We start from the raw sequence: 26,940 nt of genomic DNA, 5'->3' as shown, positions 1-26,940 counted from the left end.
CTCGGAGGACATTGTGCTGTCGGTGATGGCGGTTTAAATGCCCACAGACTCTCAAACAACGGGCCTGCGTATATATGTCACCCAGCCCCCACGAGATTAGTAGGCAAGGCCACTGGAGTCCTCCTGCTGATCGGCTTGCCCCTTACAGACCTGGCAGGAGCTGGCCCTGCACCTAATCACAGTTTCCATTACCAAGGGACATAATCACCCAGGGCTTGGCAGCGCTCCAGATTAGTTCATGTCCTGGGTGTGGCAGGAGGGAAGACTCCAGAAGCAGGCGGATCAGAGTTCAAATCTCTGCCCTGCTCCTCGCTGGCTGTGTGTCCTCGAGCAAGTTGCTGAACCTCTCTGGGCTTTCTTTTGCTTATAGATGAACTGGGGCTGATAATGACTGCCTTGCAATGTTATAAAGGTTAAAGGGTTGCGTATGTAAGTGCTTGCCCATAATGCTTGGGGCCGGCCTCTCCGTCGGGCATGGCAAGCAAGATGCATACCTCGACTGCGCTGGAGTAAAGGTGAATATAATTGAGCTTGGATTGTATTCATCTTTATAACCACATAGTCATCAAATATAATTTTTAGTATTTTTTATAGGGGAAAGGGCCCACTGCTGATATCTGCTCAGTACATTCTACTCACTTCCTCAGTACATCCTACTCACTTCCTGCACTCTGTGGGTATGGTGAGCCCCATTTCAGAGGCAAAGAGCTTGGGGCTCAGGGAGGTTCAGTGACTGCCAAGGCCACACCTCCAGTAAGCCCTGTGCTCTTCTTGTTAAGTGCCTGCTTTAGGTTGGAGGTCACCTTCATACAATAAGGAATAGAAGTTAGCCTGATCCTGCCTTCTGTGGGCTCACAGGGGGAGGCTTTGCCCAAGTACTGCCCCATCAGGGTCAAGGCCACATCCACCGACTACCTGGGCTATTTACTCAGTAAGTTTCCTTAAATGAGCTTGGTTCTTTATTTATCAAAATTAATAGGGACGTCTGGGTGGTGTAGTCAGTTAAGCATCTGCCTTGGGCTCAGGTCATGATCCCGGGGTCCTGGGATCTAGTCCTGCATCAGGCTCCTTGCTCCGTGGAGAACCTGCTTCTCCCTCTGCCTGCCGCTCCCCCTGCTTATGTTCTCTCTCTCTCTCTGACAAATAAATAAATAAAATCTTTAAAAAATTAATATATTTTAAAAGAAAAATATCATGTCTCTACCACGAGTGGAAAGCTGGGATCATGTGCCATAATTTAAAAAATATACCTAAGTATTTAAATTTAAAATGTTCACCTACGGACCACCTAAAATCATCTTGCATCGGGGCTGGAACTAGAATGAGATGAGGGAGCATCAAGATCGTGCAACTGAGGGTCAAAGACATGTGAGTGAGGGTCAAGGTCATGTGAATGGGGGGTCAAGGTCATTCAAGTGAGAGCAGGAGTCAGATGAGTGAGAAGAAAATCCCTGTCTTTATTGTAAATGTTGCCATTTGTTCCTCATGGAGGCTTTTCATTTGTCTTCATTTTAAAAAAAAATATTGCATTCAATGTTTTATCTTGATTACTGAATTTTTTGGCAACCCTTAAATGTTGGGCCAGGGGCAAGTGCCTCACTTGCTTCACCCTAGGCCTGGCCCTGTGTTGCATACAGAAGGAATGTGTTCCGCTCTTTGAGTCCTAGGTCAGTGACTTCCCGGGCATCTTGGAGTAAGTCGGACCAAGCGAATGATGAGCGGTGCTGGGGAGCTACAGGCGGGGCGTGGAGATCAGTGTGGGCAGAAGTGGTTGGCAAATGGATTTTGAGAACTATTTTCAAGGCCGAATTAACTTCCAGGCCTGGGGGGACCATTAACTTCTGCTCTTAGACTCCCCTTAATGGACTGAACGCTCAGTCCCCACCCAAGGTAAACCTCCTGCCTCCTTCCGCCCTAGCTTGCCCTAGGCCTGGTATTTATAAAGCCATTTGCACTCCCCAGAGAAGGAGAATGTATGGTGATTGTTTCATCATTAAGTTAACTGTGCAACAACTCAGACGCAGCACAGGGGGTGTCCCCGTTCCTGTCCTCCTGCTGACCCACAAGCGTCCACTGTTTGTAAATACCACCCAACACTGTGAACAGGTGAGAGGTCTGGCTGAGTGAGCCCAGGCTGGGGCTGGAATGCAGAATTGCACCTTGAGTTTAGAGGGTTCTCAGGCTGCAGAGTTCCAAACATTTCACAGGTCCTTTCTAGCAAAGCTAATTAATTTGCTGCTCCCCCCGGGCACCGGTGTAGAGCAAGGCATAGGAATTATTGATGTGACCGAGTTTCCTAACAGCTGGTGGATTGGGGTAGCCTTCTTGTGCCTGATCTGAGGGGGCACTAGGACCTTGAAGTGTATACACATACATATGAGCGCAGACACACACGGGCCTAAAATCCCACCATGAGATATCATAAAGCTTGTGGGGTGGGAGCTTTCTGAAATGTGCTATGAGACGCAGCTCTTCCTGAAGGGGGGCCCTTGAGAATGTGAGTAGATAATATCACTTGATTGAGGTGCATTCTCAAAGCCAGCGCCCAGGATGAACAGGACACCAAAGAGAAGTCAGGAAGGCTTGGGGGAGAGGGACGCTCAAAAAACATACAGGCAATATATCGAGAGTATGGGAGGCACGTTCGTTCATTGATTCAGCCAATATTTCCTGAGTACCTGCCATGTGCCAAGGGATTCAGCAGTGGATGAGACAGATAAGGTTCCTACGCTGGTGAGCTCATGGTCTAGTCGGGAGACAAACTATAAGCAATGAAACAAGGCCTTGTATGATCTGGCCCTGCCTTGTCTCATCTTGTCACCCTCCCCTGGACATCAAGCTCCAGCCCCTTGGCTTTCTTTTCATCTCATTTTTTTTTTTTAAGAATACCCACTTTATTTATATATATATTTAAAGATTTTATTTATTTGTCAGAGAGAGAGAGAGAGAAAGTATGAGCAAGGGGAGCAGCGGGCAGAGGGAGAAGTAGGCTCCCTGCTGAGCCAGGAGCCTGATGCCTGATTCAGACTTGATCCCAGGACCCTGGGATCATGACCTGAGCCGAAGGCAGACACTTAACTGACTGAGCCTCCCAGGTGTCCCTTCTTTTTATGTCTTGAGCATACCAAACGTAAGCACCCCAGGCCCTTTGCATACACTGTTTCCTCTGCTGGAAGCACATTTTCCTTGGATTTTCATATGACTCCTCAGCTCTTGGATCTTATTGGAAACATCACCTCTTCAGAGAGACCTTCCTGGACCACCCCATCTAAAGTGCCCTTCCCTTCTCTGTCACTTTCTAGCCTGCTGCCTTGTTTTATTTTCTTCTCAGCACTTCCCACCATCCTGGATAACTATTTGTTTCTTGGGTTCGGTGCCTTTCTTCTCCATTTATTTTATTATTATTATTTAAATATTTTATTTATTTATTTGACAAAGAGAGACACAGCGAGAGAGGGAACACAAGCAGGGGAGTGGGAGAGGGAGAAGCAGGCTTCCCGTGGAGCAGGGAGCCCAATGCGGGGCTCGATTCCAGGACCCCGGGATCATGACCCGAGCCGAAGGCAGACGCTTAAACTCTGAGCCACCCAGGCACCCCCTTTCTTCTCCATTTAAATGTGAGCTCCTTGAAAGTAAAGCCCTTGTTTAGATAAGGAAGCAAACACAAAGTTAATAAGTGATTATGATTTGTGATGCAGTGAGTAGCCCTTTGAGAGAGTACAGCGCTGACAGGTGTGGCCTGTTCAGCCAGGGGGTCACGGAAGGCCTCCCTCCCCGAAGGGTGATGTTTAAACCGAAGGCTGCAGGACAAGGAGGAGCCAGCCCGGGGAGTCACTGGGGGCTGGTGAGAAGGGGTCGGGCAGAGGGGCTGCGCAGGCAGAAGAATACCCCGAGATGGGTGAACAGTTGGCATTTCTCAAGGAACTGAAGACACCTCTGTGGATGGTCAGGCCTGGGTTTGAAGTCTGGTTCCTGCTGCCTCCCAGTTGTGTGAACTTTGGGCAGTTCGTTTCCCTCTCTGGGCCTTAATCTCCTCCTCTATAAAATGGAGATTAAAATGCCTTCTTTGAAACGTGTTATAAAAATTACGTAAGATAAGACATAGAAAGTCTGGTACGTGGTAAGAGCTTAATTGGTGTTCACTTCTCCCTCTCTTCTCTTCAAGGGGTTGCTAGGAGACACCCCAGGCTGCTGGGACTGGCCTCATTTAAGAGAGGACCCAACTCGGGGCGCCTGGGTGGCTCAGTTGGTTAAGCAACTGCCTTCGGCTCAGGTCATGATCCTGGAGTCCCGGGATCGAGTCCCGCATCGGGCTCCCTGCTCGGCGGGGGGTCTGCTTCTCCCTCTGACCCTCCTTCCTCTCATGCTCTCTGTCTCTCATGCTCTCTGTCTCAAATAAATAAGTAAAATCTTTAAAAAAAAAAAAAAAAAAGGGAGGACCCAACTGCATCCCCATGAGCTATGCCCACTGCCTTTGCCCCTCTCCCAGGGTCTGAATCTGGAGTGCCCAGCAGCCTAGCATCGCCCACTTACACAGCCTCCCTGGCCCCCTCGGGCCTTAGTCTGCAGTCCCCTCACTGACAGATGCCCAGAGATAGCCGTGGCTTGTCGTGCACCAACAGCTGAGCTGGAATGGACCCCCAGATCATCCAAGACCTGGATTCCCTCCACTATACCAGACTGAGGTTTAGAATCGTGAGGTTGTGGTTGTCCAGCATCAAAGATGCTCCTCCACCCTTCAGGTTCAAGACCCAGGACGCAATAACACCGACAGACCCACTTTTAAGCTGAGACCGGGCTGGCATGATCCCAGTAACTCAGTTACTGAGCACTCCCAGGAAGCTAGGTATGCTGCTAAGTTCCTTACAGGCCTGACCCGATTCTGCCATCCTAGGAACCCCGGGAGATGAGCACTGTATGCCCATTTTACAGATCAGCACATTAAAACTGAGAAATGAAGTGACTTGCCCAAGACCCAGCAGCTGCTGAGACATGGAGTTTAAAACCTAGGTGGGGCAATATTAAAACTCTTTAATAACCCACACAGCATGACCACTGGCAGGTCGGCACAGCTACCAGCTATGGACTCCCAGCACGGCACACCAGGGCTTACCGGCTGAACGTCAGCAGCAGTGAGGCTGACTTCAGGCCATTCAACTAGGAGCTCTCCTGGGGAAGTCACTGTACTTGGGGGAAAATGAGGGAGCTCCCTGCTGGTTCAGGCAGCTTGGGAGCAGACCAGAGGGCTGGCCCCAGCACTGGCGTGTAAAGAATATGGTATGTAGCCAAGAGGTCACCTCCATGAAGCCAGTTAGTGCACTGTGAAGAAGCTGGAAAATTCCAGAAGCATGGGCCACAGTCTGGAGGCAGCCAAGTGGAGGAACACAGCATGGCGAATCCAAGACACACCGTGGCGAATCCAAGAGCTCGGGTTGGTGGGCCTGTGGGCATTAAAGCAAGCACGGTCTGAATATCTAGGCCAAGCTTCATGCGTAGGAACCCAGTCCAAATTCCTTCACGTTATTCAGCCATAACTCCTCTAATTCCATTCAAGAGGGCAGACCTTTGGTTGAACTGCCTGGACTTGAAGCCCAGATCCACTACCTGTGAGCTTTGCGGCCTTGACCAAGTTGCTTAACCTCTCCGTGTCTCAGTTTCCTCATCTAACAAAATGTTACTACCAGGGTGCCTGGGTGGCCCAGTTGGTTGAAAATCCAAGTCTTGATTTCAGCTCAGGGCATGATCTCAGGGTCATGAGATCGAGACTGTGTCAGGCTCTGTGCTCAGCGCCGAGGCCGCTTGTCCTTCTCCCTCTGCTCCCCTCCCCGCCAAATAAGTCAATAAATCAAATCTCTAAAAACCAACAACAACAAAATGTTACTGCAGTGATGATTACATAAATTATACTTTTTAAGTTCTTTGAGCAGTAGTTAATAAATAATTTTCCCAGGGTGGTTTTATCAAACACTAATCACATCAAACTATTCACTTTTCTTCTGACACGTTCACACCTTATATTGGTTAGGAATTGTGCTTGGCTGTTAGGAGCAGACGACTGGAATGATAGTGGTTTAAACAAGATACGGGTTTATTTTCTTCTCGCTTAAAAAAAAGTCCAGAGTGGGCATGGTATGTCCCATCTTCATTTTTTTGTTTTTCTGTTATCCTTAGTGCACGGTTTCCATTATCAAGGTGACAAAATTGCTGCTGCAGCTCCAGCCATCATGTCTTCATTCCAGGCATGCGGAAAGAGGAAGAGGGAGAGGCAAAAGGGTGTTTCAGTTGAGTTTGCCCCGTTTTTTAAGGAGCTTTCCCGGAAGCTCCACTCAACTACTTCCCACATACTATTGACCAGAAATGGCTTGGCCACAGTAGCTACAAAGGAAGCTGAAAAATGTAGTGGTTTTAGTTGGTCTATTGCCACTTCTAACAAAAATCAAAGCTTAGTTGCTAAGGTAAAAGGGGTATAGATATTGAGTAGGCAACCAGTAGAATCCGCCTCTTTTTGTCCATGATGTTTTATGTACTTGACATATTCCCTGTCTATTAAACTCATACCGATCCTTTGATGCTTAGCTCAAATGCTACCACTTTCCCTGAAGCCGTACATAGAATCCTCTTATCTGGCACACATCCCTTTCTACCTGTCTCAGTTTCAACACAATGGCCAACTGTGGCCACAGCACTGACAGGGGCTAGTGCGCTGAGTGCCTAATTTTTTTAAATTAATTGATTAATTTATTTGACAGAGAGAGAGACAGCGAGAGAGGGAACACAAACGGGGGAGTGGGGAGGGAGAAGCAGGCGTCCCACTGAGCAGGGAGCCCGATGCGGGGCTCGATCCCAGGACCCTGGGATCATGACCTGAGCTGAAGGCAGATGCTTAACCGACTGAGCCACAGGCGCCCCCAAATTTTTAATGTTACTTAATTTTAATTAATTTAAATTAAAATTAAAAAAAACTAATACTGCATTCGGTTATTGGAAAACTTTTAAGTATGTTTGGAACAACTTGGGTATGCGAATCTAATTTCTCAACTGTAAATTTTATGAAATCCAAATACAGAACAAGTATTTTCAATGAAAATATAGCATCTGAATTAAGATGTGCTAACTTACACAGATTTCAAAGACATAGTCCAAAAAAAAATTAAAAAAAAAAAAAGGACGCACACTATCTCATTAATTTTTATATTGATTACTTGTTGAAATGGTAATATTTGGGGTATATTGGGTTAAATAAAATATCTCATTAAACTTAATTTCATGTGCTCCTTTTACCTTTTCAATATGGCTATTAGAAAAGTTTTGGTTACATATGTGATTCACGGTATATTTCTATTACTCATCTCTGCTTTCTCCCTTCTGTATTCGAGTCCGTATTAATACATCTGTCTTCCTGCTCCATGTGCATGTCTATGTAAGAGCCGGAACCCTAGTAGGATTTATAGCTACTATGAATTGAGTACTTACTATGTGCTAGGCACAGGGCTGGCTTTTTTTTAATTAAAAAAATTTTAATAATTATAGATTGACAGGAAGTTTCAAAAAAAAAAAAAAAAGACAGGGAATATACCCTTCACCCAGTTTTCCCCAATAGAAACATCTTGCAAAGCTATGGTATAATATCCAAACCAGGAACCAGCCGGCATTGATACAGTTGACTGATTATTCATATTTCATGGGTGTGAACTTACTTGTGTGCATGTATGTCAATTCTGTGCAATTTTATCACTTGTAGATTTGTGCAGTCACCATTGCAAGAGGACTCAGAACTGTGGTTCTTTTTTTAAAATTTGTTTATTTATTTTAGAGAGAGAGAGCAGGGGGAGGGACAGAGGGAAAGGAGGAGAATCTCAATCAGACTCCCCAGTGAGCACTGAGCCCCATATGGGGCTTGGTCCCACGACTCAGATCATGGCCTGAGCTGAAATCAAGAGTCCTATGCTCAACCCACTGAGCCACCCAGGTGCCCTTGGACCCAGAACTGGTTGATGGGCACAGGAGTCCCTCATGCTATCTTTTTTATAGCCACAACTCCCCTCCCCCCATTCCCTGGCAACCACTAATCTATTCTCCGTTTGTTATTTTGAAAATGTTACATAAATGAAATCATACAGCATTCGGACTTTTGAGATTGGCTTTTTTTCATTCACTTAGCATAATGCCCTTGGGATCTGTCTGAGTAGTTTTATATATCAATAGTACATTCTTTCTATGCTTGTGTAATATTTCGTGATATGGAAGTACCACAGTTTTTTTTTTCCACTCATCTTCCAATTGAGGGGCATTTAGGTTGTTTCCAGTTTTTGGTAATTACAAATAAGCCACTATAGATATTCATACTTGGGTTTTTTTTTTAAAGATTTTATTTATTTATTTGACAGATAGAGACATAGCGAGAGAGGGAACACAAGCAGGGGGAGCGGGAGAGGGAGAAGCAGGCTTCCCGCTGAGCAGGGAGCCCAATGCGGGGCTCGATCCCAGGATCCCGGGACCATGACCTGAGCCGAAGGCAGACGCTTAGCGACTGAGCCACCCAGGCGCCCCCATATTCGGGTTTTTGTATGCACATGGGTTTTTATTTCTCTGGGATAAAGGCCCATGAGTGGTTTTTTTAGAAGATTTTATTTATTTATTTGACACAGAGAGAGAGAGAGAGAGAGAGAGAGAGCACAAGCAGGGAGAGCAGTAGGCAGAGGGAGAGGGAGAAGCAGACTCCCGGCTGAGCAAGGAGCCCGACACGGGGCTCAATCCCAGAACATGACCTGAGCCGAAGGCAGACGCTTAACCGACTGTGCCACCCAGGCTCCCTGTGCACTACATGTTTTCATGTAACATCATTTTGCTATTTAATCTCTGTTGCAATAGGCAGCATGCTAAAGGGAAGAATCTGGGCTTTGAAGAAACACCAGGATCTGGATCGTGATCTGTAGTGGGTACTGCTCTCAGTTCACTGCTTTGTCCTAAAATGGGTGTGTTTAACCTAACTGTCAAGATTTGTGAGCTGAGAGATAAGCATATGCCGTGGCCACACCTGGCATCGTGTGATACTGCACTAATGCAGCTTTCTTCCCCTGCATCCCCTGTGGGTCCTAGCACCGTGCCTAGAACACGGAAGGTGTCGGATCAAGGAAGGAAGCTGGGGGTAGGAGGTGGGCCAGGCAAAGAACAGAGTCTAACTGGGGTTTCAGAACAGGTGGGCAGGCTCACAGACTCTGCACACAGCCAGGATCTGGCCTAGAAGGGAGGCCACCTGCTCTGGCTGGAATGGAATTCCTGCGTGGAGTGGCAGGTGGCAGGTGCATGCTGCTCAGTCGGCAGGTGCTTGTGGCTGGCAGTGTCAACGGTGGCTCAGAGCTGTTGGCCACCACTGCAGTGCAGGCCTTCGGAGCCCTCCCCTCCACTGCGACTGCTTTGCACCGGAGTCCAGAGAGGAGAGCCCATCTCTTCTGTGGTGGGTTATCTAGACTTAGCTTATGGCCATTCCTTCCTAAGCATTTACTACGCACCAGACGCTGTGCATAAAGCCTCCACACAACACCAAGAGGGGGGGATTTTCATCGTCCCCATGTTACACATGAGAGAAGTGAGCGTCAGAGAGGTGATATTAGTTGCCTAGTTTCATGTGACCCAACCCCCTTTATTTGATCTCTGTGCTCTATAACACTAGAATAATCAGTCTCCCCTATCTGTGACCTATATGCCATCACACCAACCCTCTCCCCCACCAACCAAGCAGAAGAACCAGTAAGAAACCACACAGGGAAGGGACTACTATAGCCCTAAACCCATCCTTGAGATTAAGGTCTGCCCAGTGGTTGGATGTACAGGTGAGGACTCTTACTGAGTCAACAGATGCTCAACTCAATCTGACTTACATAAAAATGAAAATGTATTGGCTGCATTGACTAATATGTACAAGTAGCTAGTTTCAGGCATGGCTGGATCCAGATGCTCAAACAACATTGTCAGAAATCTGTCTCTCTCTTTTAGCTCTTTTGGTCAAGGGCGGGAGGCTCGACTTCATTGCTGAATAGCCTCTTTCTTTGTAGGGGCAGCCATGGTCACCATCAGGGTAGTAATCCCAACAAGAAAAGAAAGCGCCTGTTCTCAAAGCATTCCCATCAAAGTCCCAGGATTGACCATCATAAGTGCCGTGCCCACTACTGATCCAGTCACTGTGTAGCCAGGAGAATGGAACACACCTCTGGCTAGGCCTGGGACACGTGCTTACCTCCAAAGCTGGGGGCAGAAGACCCCCACTCCATCCAAACAAAGACTGAACAAGATGGTGGGATGATTCCCCAAAGTAAAAAAAATGGATGGTATTCCCAGGAAGTGAAATGGTATCTGGGCCAACAAAACAAACAAGGCTGAGTGTTCCCCACCCCTGCCCCCATAAAACATTTTTTTTTCTCTTATATCTTTGCCTGTGCCAATGTGGGAAGGAGGGATCCCCTGTTGTGCTATGTTGGAAAAATTCTCAGTGGCTTTAGCAGACCAAATAGGCAGTGTTCTGGTTGCCGCCGGACACTTCAAAGGCAATAGTTTGGGAAAGACAAGTGTTCAGGGTGTGTGAAGCTTGAAGTTATTTTATCTCTATATAAGCTTTCTCTCTCCATTCAACAGACTTGCAACTTTTCAGAGGTATTGAAATGGGGACCTCACATCCAGGGGGGCCATTGTCAGACACTCACAAGTCAGGGGACTCGATTCTATCTTTGCCTTGAGCCTGGCAAAGAGAGGGAGGGAAAAGTTGGGAGGCCCCCAACCTCCTATGCCTGCATGTCTTTAGGTCTGGGGTCAGATCATAGCCAGAGACTTCTACCAGCTGACTCATAGAGTTTGGACCAGCCTGGAAACCACTAAGCTGAAGAGGCTTGTGAGTTTCCCATAGCTCATTTGGAATTCACAGCTTCTGCCACCTCCACCCCCACCGCCCGTGTCATTTTTGTCCAAAAAACCCTAAGCAATGGGACAGAACAAATCCCACACAGAACAAAATACTCTTGGGTCCTGAGCCTTCCTGCTCTGACTGTACATGAACACATTTTTCCCCCCTAACATAGGAAATGCAGGAAACCAGCACCAGCTGATTAAAAAAAAAAAAAAAGGTGGGGACCTCCCCTCCCCCACTGCACCCACCTCCACACACAAATAATAAGCTTTTCAACTTGTCCCTGTCCAGAAACTTGCCCACAGCACTTCTGGCCACGTTTGGGCTGGGCCTTTGTGACGTCACACCAGCAACCAGCCAATGGCCAGGTGGCTTTGACTTCCTAATCTGCATATTGCAGCGCATTGGTTCAATTTCAGAGCCAACCCTATTGTGGTGGTTTCTTTTTTTTTTTTTAATCTTATTAGGTTATGTTAGTCACCATACAATACATCATTAGTTTTTGATGTAGTGTTCCATGATTCACTGTTTTGTATAACACTCAGTGCTCCATGCAGTACGTGCCCTCCTTAATACCCATCAGCCAGCTAACCCCTCCCCCCACCCCCCTCCCCTCTGAAACCCTCAGTTTGTTTCACCCGATCGGGAGAGGAACGCTGAGAGACTATGGACTCCGAAAAACAAACTGGTGGTTTCTTTAAATTCAAGGTTACCAGCGTCAGGCAGAGGACAAACTCTGGCCTTTCTGGCCTTCCTGCCCAGTTATGATCTAAGGGTAGGAATTGGGGGGGGCCAGTCAGTCCTTTCTAGGGAAGGCGCTACGTGGAGGTTATGAAATCCAGGGGAGCGTGGAAGGAGAAAATGTTGTCAATCCGGAAGGGATAGTGGCAGGAGTTGGCTTGATGACCCCAACTTTCCTATCTTGACCCCACCAACACGCCCCCTGCATTTCCCAAGTGATTTCATTATCTGTTCTTTATCTCAAACAGGGTCAGCCCTGAAATTTGGGTGAGGAGAAACCAGACACAGTTTACTTGAATTATTATGGTTGATTTTTATCTTGTAGTGTGATAGCTCAGGCATGTGAATTGAACATGCAAATGTGTGCACCACAGCTGCATAATTTAAGATCCTCAAATTAACAAGGGGGAAATCACTGAGTAACCTTACTGCTTTCTCTGAAGCTCAATTTTCTGAGAATGTTCTTTTTTTTTTTTTTTTAGTTGTCAGAAAGAAGGACTTGAAAAATAGAAGGAATTTTAAGCAGAAGGGTCCATGTAGCCACCAGCGGCAATAAAAATGTAGGGAGATTGTGATATCAAAATATATTCAGATTTCATTTATTCAGGTAGCATTTAATTTGGGTTTGGTGTACATAACCTCAAACAAGCTTCCCTTGTACAGGAAGGTATCGATACCTTGGCCGTATCAATACCTTGGCAGTATCGATAAATATGGCATCTACTGGAGCTCTGGTTCTCAGTACCCAAGGTTTTGATTCAAAAGGTCTGGGCAGAAAATAAAGACATTTTAACAGTTGTTCCAAGTGTTTCTGCCAGAAGAGGACTACCCTTGAGAGGCTCTGCTTTGATTTTTAAATATTTACCCCAATGGTCTCCACAAACCATTGAAATAGCTCAGCAACTGAAATAGTTTAGCATGCAAACTTTCTCTTTGGTTTCCTCCCATACCCCAAAGCTGTGTAAGCCCTACTCTAGACTTACATGGATTGAACTTGAAACTGGAGCCACCATAACTATACAGAGAGGAGGAGGGACCATGACAATGTGCCTTGAGGACCTCTTACTACAGGGCATGTAATTGATCAAGAGCCCTAGTGCTGCCTTTGACATCCCTAGGTCTTCTGCTCTCAGCCAATGATTGAGCATAGCAGTGATACACCAAGGGCCCTGCCAAACCTTCCTTAGACTTCATAGTGATCTACCCACAAAATCATCCTTCCCTTTCTTCACAAAGAGTCTCATGATGGTCCTCCTAACCTTGCCTGACTCCCTCGGTTTTTTTCTCACAAGGACCTTTCCCCTAACAAAATCCTTCTAAGTCCCATTTGAGCCCTGCTCCTAGGGGAATCAAGACTAACACAAAAGGGTTTGACGTAGAAATTAATTGGGTAACAAGTATAACAGGGATCCCATTTCTGGACCTTCCTTTACTGAGAAGCCAGCTTCTGTCCTGTCCACCTTACATTCTGGGGGGAAGAGTAGAATAAATGTCATCTCAAGAAAGCAGAGTGTATGATGTGGGAGAAGCCCAACCAGACAGGAAGAGGAAGGGAAAACTTTCTTGAGGACTTCGGGCATCATATGCATAAACCATTTATGTTCTATTACTAAATAAGCCTCCCCTGTTCATTGAAGTAGACCCTCCACCACTTTCCAACACTACTTCCTTCGCTACTATACTTTTTTCCAGGTAATTAAATAATTGCTTTCCAAATAAATTCTATCATTTGAATCACTTATTCTTTTAGACTTAGACTTTCTCTCCTCACACAGTTCAAATGAGTGAGTTCAACTTTTCAGATGCTATGCTGTATTAGCTAAGAATATGTATGTGGGGGAGAGGGGGAAAAAACTTACTGTTTTGTGTTCATTTTATTCTTTACTCTGCGACCCTATCTTATTGCAGTTGTCTCTTGGTGGTTTCTTGCCTCATGGAGACAAGAGTTCAGCTTCCTTCTCATTTTTAGTTAGGATCAGATAGTTCTTTAAAAGCCCTTATACCTTGGGGTGCCTGGGTGGCTCAGTGGGTTAAGTGTCTGACTTCGGCTCAGGTCATGATCCCGGGGTCCTGGGATCGAGTCCCACATTGGGTTCCCTGCTCAGTGCGGAGTCTGCTTTTCCCTCTCCCTCTGCCCCTCCTTCTTGCTCTTGGTCTCACTCTCTCTCAAATAAATAAATAAAATTTAAAAAAACTTAAAAAAAAAAAAAAGCCCTTATCCCCATCATCTTGGGGCAGGATTGGCAGTAATTGTGTTTTCAGTAATTTGGCAGACTTATTCCTTCGGGCTGGAACAAGACTGCATTCACTCTGGAGCAATATAGTGTTCCCCTTCCTTATCCGCGGTTTCACTTTCCATGGTTTTGGTTCCCCCAGTCAACCGCGGTTTGGAAGCAGATGATCCTCCTGAGTATAGTCAGAGGTCAATGGTAGCCTGATGGCTACGTCACAGTGCCTACGTCATTCACTTCACTTCACTTCACCCCATCACACAGGCATTTGATCATCTCACTTCATCACAGAAGGGCGAGTCCAGGACGAGAAGATATTTTGAGAGAGAGAGAGACTGCATTCACAAAACTTTGATTACAGTGTATTATAATTGTTTTATTATTGGTTGTTGTTAATCTCTTACTGTGTGTGATTTATAAATTAGATTGTATCTTAAGTGTGTATGCACAGGAAAAAACATAGTGTATATCTAGGATTTGGTACTCTCCACGGTTTCAGGCATCCACTGGGGGTCTTGGAATGTGTCCCCAGTGGATAAGCAGGGACTGCTGGACTGCGTTCAAGAGGGCAGGTTTGATCAGGTCTTCCTCTGTGCGTAGCTGACCCTCCAGAGCTTGGTTACCGGAGCGACTGGTGGCATTCATAGTTGCTAAGGGTAGGGCAGGCCTCTGGGGCCCCCAGCGGAGGAAGTGGGTCTGGTTTCCAGGGCAGGGGACTCGGGGTCAGCAACTTCTGGAGGTTTCCGTTTGGAACCCATTTGGTTGGTGTCTGGCAGTGTTTTCTTCTCCCTCATTCTAGTTTTGACTATTCTTTGTTGAGGGTGGTGGGCATGGCCCTGATGGTTCACAGAGCTCTTGGATTCTGTTCTGGCTCTTAACATGCTGCATCGCCTGTTTGCAGGTTTGTCTCTGCACGACGTTTTACTGTCATGACTGTATCTCTAGGCTGCCATTAAAGCCCTAGTGGCTGACACATAGTAGGTATTTGATAAATGTCAGATGAATGAAAGCTGCCAAGAGAGCAGAGAAGGCTAGTGTTAGACGATCCAGGTATAGACATCCTGCTCTAGATCCTGAGGCCAGATGGACCCAGGAGAGAGAAGGATATAAGAAGGATAAGACCTAGGGTCCTGGATTTGGCCAAGTGTTAACCTGAAGCTGTGAGGATGATGTAATCGAAGGAATGGGCGTGAACCTTCATTGAGGAGGGAAGGCAGAGCCCAGTGACACAACTGTGGGTTAGGAAGTCAAGTGTGACCCATTGTCCAGGAGAGAACCATGAGATCACAGCCAATGGTATGGAATCATAAATCAATCTGGGGGTTAGCACAGGGGTTGGAGCCAAGATACCTAGAGGATATTAGGAGCAAAAGCCAAGCTAGCTAGGTCAAGGCAAATGGTTCAGGACAAACGCTATGAATGAGCCAACAGTGTCAGTGGTTCATTTGTATTGAGTGCTGGCCATGTGGCTGGGATGAGACCTGCCAGCTTAAAGGCACGTGGCCAGGCCAGGCCCCATCAAATGTCTAAACATTGGAACAAGCCCAGGAACCAGACATCCCAGGCCCAGGCACATAGGGCCAAGAATCTCCAGCCAGGGTGGGCACTTGGGATCCCTTTCAGGGGAAGGAGCCTATTAATCAAGATCCAAGTGAACCCCAGACCCAGCCAAAACAGAAGGGTCAACCAGTGGAGATCCAGGTAGATAGACAGCACAAAAGTAAATACATAGCAATTATCCCAGGAGAACCCGGATTTGAGACTGGGAACCTATTGTATACAGTTCATCCACCCATCCATCCATCCATCTAACCATCCAACCATCCATCCATCCATTCATTCACTCATCCATTCATTCTTTTATATATTGGGCAAATGGGGATAAATGTAGTATCTTAGTATCTGGTATACTAACCTGGAAACCAAGTCCCTGGCATTGAGGTCCTGAAGTCTGTGCAGGGCCAGTTATAACCTAACTCATTGTTGGATCTTTGAAGTTATGGGCTACCTTGTAACTCTCAGAACAGTGACAGGATGGGTCAGAAAATCTAGGCCAAGACTGAGCTGGTACATAGGGTTTTAAGTAGACCACAGGTTCTGTGGACTGGCTAATGCAGAAGCAGGATACCAGGTGCGTGCAAACACATGCACGCGCACACACACACACACATGCACACACACTCTCCTTGCTTCAAATATCAGTCTAGTTGACCTTCCTGATATAGACAACTCTCGACTGCCAATATATGGATTATCTACCTAATGATCCCAACACCTAGCAAACTTCTCCCCACTATCAGTCAATCTGTGCAAAGTAATTTCTGTGTTAGCCAAAGAAGAACATAATTAGGAAGGCAAATTTGCAGAATTCAAATTACATAATGCATTCCAAAGTCAAATAGAAATTATTATGGATTAGCACAGATAGTAATGGGGTGGAATCTGCAGGACTCAATCATTCATGCATTCAGGTACTCACTCAGCAAATGTTTATGCATGGTGGAGGTGGGGAGAGAAGGGGCTATAGCACCTTGGAGTTTTAAGTCTTCTGCCTTATCAGCTTTCCACCTTATTCTGAGCAGCAAGTGAACAAAGGGAGAATGTTGTAAAAATAACCTCATGAGAGATAATCTGAGAAACAAGATGCCAGAATCTATTGAGGAAGCAGAGGGAGCAGGGCACAGAGTGGATTGAAAACCTCAGATCCATTCAGATGTCAGGGTGTTTGAGCCCTTCTAGTCCTTGCTGGAGACCTGTTCATCTGGCCCTGCCATGCCCCAGCCTTCCCGGATGGATGGAGGCACTTGCTTCCCATCCAACTAACCTGTTGCCATGTTTCTGGCTTAGCAAAAGGGACTCAGGTCTCCTGTGTTCCAGTCCTGGCCTCAGCGCCAGGACGTGAATTCTAAGTTACTGAGCCTGCCTGGTAACCTGACTCTGGACCCCAGACACCCATAACTTGGTGCTTTGGTTTGGTGCTCTTGGCTCTGTCTATGGTCAACCCTGCTCAACCAGTCAGGATGACCTCTGGTGCTGTCTGTAACCCAAACTATTACAGTGGCTGAACACACAGAGTCTGCTTTTTCACCAAATAAAAGTTGTGGTATTGGTTGAGTGGCTCAGTCATGTCAGGACTACTGTCTCTGAGAGTCTTTTGACCACTTGCTCATGACCACACCATGGCTGCCACAGCTCCAGCCATCGTTTTCCCAATTCAAGGCAGGAAGGTGAAGGCAGAGGCAATGCCAGCTGTGACTTCATTTGTCAAGAAAGCAAAAGCCTTCTGCTCAGGTCTCATTGTCCAAAAGTGGATCCCAAGGCCAGATTGACTTAGGCCCTTCATGTTCCAACCGCGGAGACTGGCACATTGCTACCCCAAACAAAATTGCGCATATTAAGAAGGAATGGATATTGGGTAGATTTCTAACAGGGGCTACACAATTGTCAAAGCAGCTAAAAGGCAGGAGTCAGATTCCTGTCCTGGAGATATTCATGAATAAACATATTAACCTATTACTGGGTGCTATCGTTGATACAAAGACTTTGGTTGGTTTGGTGGGGAACAGGCAGGAGGAAGAAGTTGGCAAGGATAAATATGAATGACAATCTCTAGCTTTTACTGGCTTCCAAATATTTTGTGTATGTTGTTTGATTTTGTCCTGATAACACCCCTGGGAGGTTGGCTTGGTCATCTCCATCGTTTGGATGCAGAAAATGGAGCACACACAGCTTTAGCGATTTGCTCTGCATCCCACAGCAGCCAAGGTTCAAATCCTCCACGGTGCATATGTTGTGGGGTGAAGAAAAAAGTTGGGAGCCTAGCGAGCCTTTGAACTATGATTAAGAACGGTTGCTGGCTTTCCTTTGCATCTGAGCCACTCCTCGTAATCCTTCAAGGGCAACTCATACTTTTCCACCTCCAGAAGCCTCTGAGGTTGAACCTTCAGCCTGAACTGATCCGTCTTTCCCATGAGCTCCTTGCATTGTGTGCCTAGCACCACCCCCCTCAACTTTATTAAGCTCCTGGAGGACAGGATCCATGTCACTCTTGTCTACAACAGTGCTTGGAGCTGAGATACAGTGACATAGCTTTGATAAGTCTATTTTTTTTTTTCACATTTAAAAAATGTCTGCAGAAGAGTCCCAATTACTTAAGGCACAGAAGCCCCTCACTGTGGAATGAATGAGTGACATTGACGTTGAGCCAGATGTTTGCTGCATTTTTAGGTGATGAAGTTTGACCCAGAGACAGTCTGTACCCCTGGGAATAAGGACATGCCTGCAAATACTGAGGTATTTAACACATCTACTGAAATGATACTAACAGCTATCAACCGAGACCCATCTTGGGTCAGGCGCCAAGCTAGGTCCTTCATGTGGTTTGTCTCTTTAATCCTCCCAACAAGCCTGGGACAGAGGCATCCTTAGTCTTTTTTTTTTTTTTTTTTTTCTTTTTTGCAATCTGACGTGACAGATTGAAGTCGAGGAATGGGGGACAAGAAAGTCTTGGAAGAGGAAGGATGGGGAAGGGTCTTCAAGGGTGAGGGTGCGTGGAAACTGGAAATCTAAGATGCAGGGGGCAGGGGAGGGCGGTATGGCTCCTCCTTGGGAACAGGTGGATGAAACAGGAGCCCGGGCGGGTGGAAATTTCAGGAAAACTGCAGTGGGCTCAGAGGCGGAGCCATCAGGGAACGGCAAAGCCCACAGGGTCTTTCGGTCACATATGAGGCATTTGCTGTCCAGTATTTGTTTTTATCTCCCCGCATGGTTAATTATTGAAGCCTGCGTGTGATAAGACCGCAGCCCTCCTGCCCGGAGTGCCAGGGTTATCTGCAGCTTTACAGCCCTTTCACGCAGTAATGAAGCAGATAAGCTGCTAGGTGGTGGCTGCTTGGACAGTCATTAAAAAACTCTGCTGAGAAATAGGAGCGAGAAGTGGGGACTCACTGCAGCAGAAAGAGACCGAGAAGCCAGGAGAACAGAGTGAGGGTCCAGGCTGGTCTAACAGCCCCAGGGCCCGGGGAGCAAGCTCTCCTGCTCCTGGCTGCGCGGGGAACCTAAGTACTGACACCCCAAAGGGAGGCTTTTGCTCTAGGCGCCAGCCTGCATTTCCTCAACAGAACCCCAGTGGCAGGGATTAGCCCATCTTCTGGGGGAGGAAACAGTGGGAGGAAACAGCCAGAGGCCAGCTGACGCCTTTTAAGTGCCAACTATTGCCTGTCGGGTTCTGTGTCGAGCATTTCCCACGTTTTAACTCAGGAGTCTGCAAATTACGGTCCGTGGGCCACATCCGGACTGAAGCTTGTTTTATGTCGCCTGTGAGCTAAGAACATATTATACACCTGTAAGTGGTTTGGGAGAAGATCGAAAGAATAACTACATACATTTACATACAATTCAGATTTCAGTGTCTACAAATGAAGTTTTTAAACAGCCTCATTGAGATATAATAAATATATTGTAAATGTCTTTTGAATGTGTATAATTCAATGCTTTTTAATATATTTAAAGGGGGTGCCAAAAGACTCAGGATCGAGATAAGATTTTAATACGATACTTTTTAAAAATAAAAATTAATGCGCCCCCAAATCCGTGATGAATAAAATATCAACATTTTATTTATTTATTTATTTATTTATTTATTTATTTATAAATATCAGCATTTTAAATAAAGACAGGATCAGTAACTGTGCAGTTCCAAACCATACTGGGGCCTGAGGCCAAAAAAAAAAAAAAAATCAGTCATTCTGATTCTGTAAATTTTAAAATTTAAAATTTTAATATTTGTCCATCAGGGATTTTTCCCATTAATTTTTATCTCTTGAAATACGACATTAAAATATTTATCATGATTACTGAGTGTTTTGGTGTCACCTTAGATTTGGAACCCAAAGCAAGCGCGTCTACCCCCTCACCCTAATCTCAGGACTGTGTCTGAGTGCCCCAGGCTCGAGGAAGTAGCATTTAAAGTGGAGGCACTAGGACAAGGCAGGCCAGCAGCTGGGAGGGGACAGTTTTGCTCAGAATCCTGTGACCTTGGTCACATTGTAAATGGCCAAATTTTCTTTTATATTGTAAAAACATTTGGACAACATAAACAAAGATTTTATGAAAATACTTTGTTTCTGATTCTAAAAATAATAAATAGTTCTTGCAAAAAAACCCCCCAAAAACAAAAAACAGAACAAAACAAAACAAAAAACCCCAAACCCACGGAAACCTTCAGGTAGGAAAAAGAAAATAAATTTCACCCCATATCCCATCCCCCCAGAAATAACTGCTGTAAGTGTCTTCAGTGTCCATCCTTCCTTCCAGATTATTCTCCACACATTTACAGAGATGGATCCATATTCAGTTTATGTAAATGAGGTCACACCCTGCGTGCTGTTCTGTGATGTGCCTTTTCGCTTGACAATATGTCATGAGCATCTTTCCATCCTGGTACATGCAGACCCACTGCCTCATTTTTAACGGCTGTGTACTACTCTGTCATAAAGATCCGGCGGTTACACGATAAACTCCCAACCCACAGCACGTGGCTGCTTCCACTAAGAAGGAATTCTTTTGAGAAAAATCATTTCCAATGAGTCCCAAACAACAGATTTCGTCTTTTGCCTTCTTATCCTGTCTGCATGGGCATGACGTCTATTTGCATGGATGACGTCATAGCGAGCATTCCATTTATATGCTCCAAAGCTCAGTGTATTGTAAACATCTCCTCAAGCTATAATATGGTCTCCATCCAGTTCTTCCCTTACTCCAAGGTCAGCGGACTTCATGTAGTCTTTGTTTGCTTGTTTGTTTTAACAATCTTTTAAGAATGCTTTTTAAAAAAAACAAATGGAAGAAAAGCTCTTAGCTTGTTGGCCGTGTAAAAACAGGCCTCGGGTTGAATTTGGCCCCTGGATTTGCCAGCCTACAGGTCATTTTGCCATCCCTGTCCCTGGGCTGCAGGGAAGGTCTCTATGTATACAGCTTTTTCCTTCTTTTGAAACACTTCCTTTGGATAACTTCCCAGGAATGAGATGACCGGATAAATGGGCAGCTCCTGATATATGTTGCTGTATTTTAAGATTGTGCCAACCAGCAACTTACGAACGTATAAAGTTTCTTATAGCCTCCCCAGCCCTTGGTATGATCGGTTTACATTTATGATAATTTAGTAGCTATAAAACGATATCTTATTTTTATTTCCGTATCTGATTGTTCTCAAAGTAGGGGATGTTTCTCATGTGTTTGGTTGTTCTTTGTGAAGTCACTTTAGAGAACCTGAATGTTAGAATCCGCTGAAAAGGAGCTATCCTGAGCCCCTTTCTTCAGCTCAAAGATGAGATGCTCCTTTGGTTCAAATGCAAGTTTGCATGTAACTTCTCAGGGAGTTCTGCTGCATTAAAATGACAGAGAGAAGCCCAGTGAGGCCTATCGCTCTGTGGCAGCAAAAAGGACTGGAAAGTAGGTCGAGGAATTAATCCTGCTGGTTCCAGTAATTAGAGCAGACAATGGGGTCGAAAGTTCAGGCTGAGCTGGGGAATGCAGCTGGAGTGTCTCTTACCAGGCCTGGGCACATGGTACCTGCCCCCCCCCCACCCCACCTTCGGCACTGCCCCTGGACCAGGTCTCCCCATCATCATGGCCATCCCAAAGCGCATTTTCTTTTTGCCCCTCTTCTAGTGTAGAAAGCCCTTTTTGGCTTTTCCTCCCATGAGAAGTCAGATGGTCCCAGAGGCAGAAGGGATCCCAGAGACAACCCTCCTGCCTTCCAAAGGAAACCCCCCACGGTTACTGTACTCTTTGAGCTTCAGCGATTGGTAAGAAGTGTTGGTTCTCCATCTCCAGTTGAGTCCAGAAACAATGAGAGATGCTCCTTTTCCTCTCCATGCGCGTTTGCGCGTAAGTCTTCAGCACATTCGGTGCATTAAGTTGAGGAACAGAGGTTGGTAAGGTGGGTCTCTGGTAAGGAGATCTCAAGTGTGAGGTCAGTGTTGAACTGAACACAGTCCTGCTAACCCTCTCTAAACGGGGTTTTTACATAAAGCATAGATAGCAATCTCAATTGGCTACAGAGGCCACAGATAATGTGACCAAGTGAAGGAAGCCATTGGATGCATAACCATAGGGAATGGTGAGGACCATGGTGAGCCAAAAATGTTCATTCCTACCCAAAAGCATTTGCAGTCAAATTTTTAAAAATCTTAGTTCTGGCCCAACAAAACAAGTTTGCAAGGCTGAAGTTGATCCCAAAGGCACCCCAGCTTGTGACTTCCAGAAGGCCTGTCAGTTTCTTCCATGTCTCTACTTCCCTGCCCTTTCTCGGCTCCCCTCTAATAGACTCACTCTGACCCCGCTATGAAAAAAGCCAAACCTTCTCCCAAAAGATCAGCAAGGGGGGGGGGGGGGGCAGAGGGTAGCACATGTCCAGATAATGATGCGATGGTCCCTGCTAGATAGCACAGCTGTGGGCAACACTGAGAGCAGGTGGTCTAGTCTGAACATCCTTATTTGTAAGGAACAGAGACCTGCTCAGGTCCCACGGACAAGAGAGAATTTATTGTAAAGACACAGTTTTCTCAGGAGCCAAGGACAGGGAATCCATGAAGAACAGAGAAGCCTACTGAGAAATGGAAAGACCCTGAGAAATATTCCCAGGCGGGGAGGGAGGCAGCTTTTCAGACATAGGACCTAAGTGCAGGCAGGTATCTTAAAATGGGTCTGTTTCATAGGATTTAGGAGCAGATATGTCATTCAGTCTAACAGGCTTGAGATGTTGGCTGTTTTAGACCAAGTGTCCAATGAGTGCCTACCAGGAATACAAACTACCACCGAGAACCACGCATTGACACCCATCCATCTGTTTCCCCAAACTGCATGTAGAATTCAACTTTCCACTAAGACCTCAGAAATGAGTTGATAGAGGCTCATTAATTAAGCTTAACGAGCTGTGTGTGGCCACCAATTAGGAGATATGTGGAGGGATTTCTCTTTCCCTGGTGATGAGTTGGAGTCCCACAAAATGAGCCTGGGTAGTGAGATGGGGGAGAAAGCCCCTTTTGTCTGATGCCCAGTCTTGTGTTTCCAGAGGGTTCGGACTGGGTTCAAGCTGGTGTTTGGGCAAGTATGATACCCCAAATAGCTAAGAGTGGGGTAAACCAGAGACGATTGCAAGCTGAGTCCTTCAAGAGGTGCATGGTCAGGGATGATGGATTTGAGGTGGGCCAGCAAGTCCACGGAGGTGAGAATGACACTACAAACCCATCCAAGCTGAAGGGTTGGAAACAGAGTGAGGACAAAGAACAAGGATGTTCCAGCCATGCCAACCTTCTTCCGACTTCTTAACAATGCCAAGTGCTTTTCTACTTCACATTTTGGACATGTGGTTCCCTGACCTAGAACACTCTTTACCTGATTCTTTGCATGGTGGAGTATTTTGCAGGCTTTTAGGCTTGGGCTTTTTTGTCACTTTCCTAGTAATGCCTTCAATAGTCAATGTCCATTGATTTTGTCTGCCCAACAGCCATACCAATTTTGGGGGTAACAGCATTTTTTTCAGTGTATCTGTCAGCTATGCTGCAGTAACAAACATCCCCTAGTGTAGTGGCCTATAACAACAAACGTTTATTTCATGTCTATTACATTTCAGCTGCTGCAGCTCTGCTCCATGCACCTCTGACTCTGGGACATGGACTGAAGGAGCAGCCCTGCTTCGGGACAAATTGCCTTTATGGCCGATGGAAAACAGCAGGTGACGGATCTCTTTTAAAGCTCTTAGTTCAGATCTGACATGTGAATATGAGTCATATCTGCTGACATTCCATTGGCCAAAACAAGTCACATGTCCAAGTCGGTCAGGGATAGGGAACTATACACCATCTCTGGGAGGCATGGCAGTTTCTGTATGTGAAACATTTAAGACACTCCACTCCTTCCTGCTCCCTAGATCCCCAGAATTTCCCTGGTTCCTGGCCTTCCTGCTTCTTGTCCAGTTTTTCCACTGCTTCCTTGAGCCACCTCATGTCCTTTCAACCAAATTCCACCATCGTTTTCTGTTGTTTGCAACCACAGAACCCTGACTACTGTGTTTACATAGGGCCTCCCCTGCTATTTTCCACCTCCATACCTTGTTTTGTTTTTTAAGCACCCAGGTTTATACCATTGCTTCGCTGTTCACTTGCGTGATATCTTTTTCTGATAACAGATAACAGATAACAGACTATAAGCTTCATGCAGACAGGAAACGTGACAGACTGGATTATCACCGTATGCCCCAGAACTAAAATATGTCTGGTGTATTTTCATCTTAATGAATATTCATTAAATGTAGGAAGGAAGGCTTAGGCATTTGGAGATCAGAACTAGAATTTTAATGTTATTTATGGATACTAGCTGTCTAAAGTGTGTTGTGTGGATAACTCATTATGGTTTAAATGTGCAGAGTCAGGATTAACTTGGGGGCAGCTGGAAATGTCAGGGCTCTTGACATGGGTGTGTGTTGGGGGCAGTGAAAGCACCACAGAGAGGGGATTTCTGAATTTCCAGATCCTAGAACAGTGGCTCTCAATTTTTTTTTGACCTTGGGTTCACTTAGTTATGACTAGTAAATCGTAGTAACTCAGTAGTTTCCTAGAAAGTGGCACTTAGTCATGCATAAAGCTGGAAATTGATGAATGGATGTGTTACTTGTTCATAAGGACCAGAGGAAGAGTGGCCTTTCGGGATCGGTGTGTGGCCTTTGGGTGGGAGCTGTAGACCCACTTAGTGGGCTGCAGGCCACAGACTGAGACCCACCCCATCGCAGCCTGCAGGCAGCAGAGGTTGGGCGTGGGGGATGGGTTTGGGCTCTAGAGTCACAGCAAGGGCCTGCATATCCAAAGTTCAGCCAGAATTGTCCGTAGAATGAATAAACAATACCTCCCACACTTAGGCATATGATGAGATTTTTAGTGCTAGTGCAAGGAAAAAAAAATTCGTTTAAAAGCAGAGAGTAATTCATAGTGGCTTTTTGTTGCTATGCCTTTTCTCAAACTGGTTCATGAGCAAGTTGGTGAGATTTGGGGAGGTTTTCAAAGGGGCATCCTGGTGCTAAATGTTGGGATGGTTGGGCAGGATTCCTGCAGGGGAGAGGCATGAGGAGCTTGGTTTTTTTGCCTCCCTCAGCTACGGAACCCTTGGAGGAACAAATTCATCCTCACCTTTCTGGACAGCCCTCAACACCTCCCACCTGACGCTGCTTCCTGAGTTTCGCACTCACTTCCTCCTTACCAAGGCCAGCACGATACACGGCGTTGGGTTTGCATAAGCTACATGCATGCATGGTGTAACCCTGTGGTAATACGTTTTTAATACTATTCTTTAAAAGTTCCATTTTTTTTTAAAGTCATCGGGAGTCCCTTTCTGTCCACCTCTCAGCTCTGCCTTCTTTGGGTTGGCTTCCTTTGCAGGCAGGACCTCCCGCGGATGGCCCCCAGCAGCTCCCAGCTCACATTCTACCAACTTAGCAATCCTACCAAGAAAAGAAAGCCTCTCTCCCCATGGTTTCAGCCAAAAAATAGCTGCCATTCATCGAGTGCTTCTTCAGAGCCCAGCCCACCTCCTGAGCGCGTTCCAGGATTCTCTCATTTATTCCTCCCAGCGCCTGTCTGATGTTGTTGCTATTATTATCCCACTTTAAAGAGAGGAGACTGAGGTTACATAAACTAGCCCAAGGTCACAGAGCTGGGGCCATGGTCTTAATCACCGCAGTCCACTCCCTGCTGCTGCCCCGAACTTTCCTGCAGTGATTTTCCCCAAATCTCTGGGACTGGGAAGGGCCCATACTTAGCAACGGTTACGGAGTATCAGCTCTGTTTCAGCTGCTTTATGGGTATTCTCTCATTTTTATTCCCATTGCCCAGATAAGGAAACTGAGGCTCAGAGAGGTTACTTAATTTTCCCAAGCTTACACAGACAGGAAGTAGAGAATTCGCAATTGGAACCCAAACCTGCTGGATTGTAAAGCTCCTCGCTTAGGGCCTTGGCACTTGATGGTCCCTGTGCCTCAAACACCCTTCCCTGGGCACCTGTGACTCAGCCCACTCTTTCTTCCAATCTGTTCTCAGTGAGGCCACTCCTGAGTAATCTGTTTAAATCTGCAACCTGCCCCTCCACTTCCCTTCCACCCTTTATCTGGGTCTACTTTTTCTTCTAGAGCATTTAGAACCTTCTAATACACTAGGTAATTTGCTTCTTATGATTTATTACTTATTGTTTATCTCCCCCTGCTAGACAGTAAGCTTGATGAAGGCCAGGATCTGCTATACCCCAACTTTCTAGAATAGGGCCATGCAGAGTAGGTGCTCAATAAACATTTGGTAAATGAATGACTGATGCTAAGACGTGAGTCCTGATAGATGGCAAGTCAAGAAATCATCTCAATGCCATGTCTTAAATTCCATATCGAGTCCAATCAGAGTGGACAAGAGTTTGGAGAAGGGGCTCAGGGCAGGTGTCCTTGGAAGGTCAGATGGTCTGTGATAGGCAAAGAAGCCAGGAGGGACCCAAGCCCCAAAAGAGAGGAGCTTGGTTTTGCGCCTCCCCCAGAAGCCACCCAGGAACACATTCGGTCCTCAGCTTTCCAGATGATACTCAACACCTCCCACCTGGCCCTTTGCTTCTGGAGGATCACACTCATTTCCTCTCTTTCCCATTCCTTTGGGAAACTGCCTTTCTCCTGCTAGGGTAACATTTTAGAATTACAATACCCATAGGCATTCTTGAAGGAATGGGGAGTCCTGCTACCAGAAGAAGGAGGAAGCGGTGCTGAACAGAGTAGAAAAAGATAGATCTCCTGTACTGAGCACCTACTTACCGTGTGCCACGCCTTTGCCGGACATAGAGCCATGGGGTCTTGACTAGAATCTTCCCTCCAGTGTCCCACTTCCCACTAATGGACTTAGCTGCTCTCTGCTTATCTTCAGTTGTTTCAGTTCTTCAACTTCAGATCCCCCAAAGAAGATGGTTGTCTTGTGTTTTGAGTCCAGCTATATTATAGGCCATGGCCTGGGTCCACTCAGGACCCATCCTGAGACACAAAGC

General features: G+C 46.2%; 1 protein-coding gene across 1 annotated transcript in view; it reads left to right on the top strand.

Annotated features, from left to right (window-relative positions):
- The window catches only part of LOC123853039 (large ribosomal subunit protein uL11-like), a 267,057-nt gene that overhangs the window by 112,133 nt on the left and 127,984 nt on the right, over nucleotides 1-26,940 (top strand). Inside the window, exon 3 of the mRNA XM_064578450.1 lies at nucleotides 23,510-23,611. The gene's annotated coding sequence lies outside the window, so the exon portion shown is untranslated. The remainder of the gene's footprint in view (nucleotides 1-23,509; nucleotides 23,612-26,940) is intronic.

Source organism: Mirounga angustirostris, unplaced genomic scaffold (assembly GCF_029215605.1).
Source record: "Mirounga angustirostris isolate CCGP_5_RB_7025 unplaced genomic scaffold, mMirAng1.0.hap1 SCAF_14, whole genome shotgun sequence".
Taxonomy (NCBI): domain Eukaryota; kingdom Metazoa; phylum Chordata; class Mammalia; order Carnivora; family Phocidae; genus Mirounga; species Mirounga angustirostris.
Note: the sequence above shows the minus strand (reverse complement) of the source record. Positions and strands in the feature narration are given on the sequence as shown.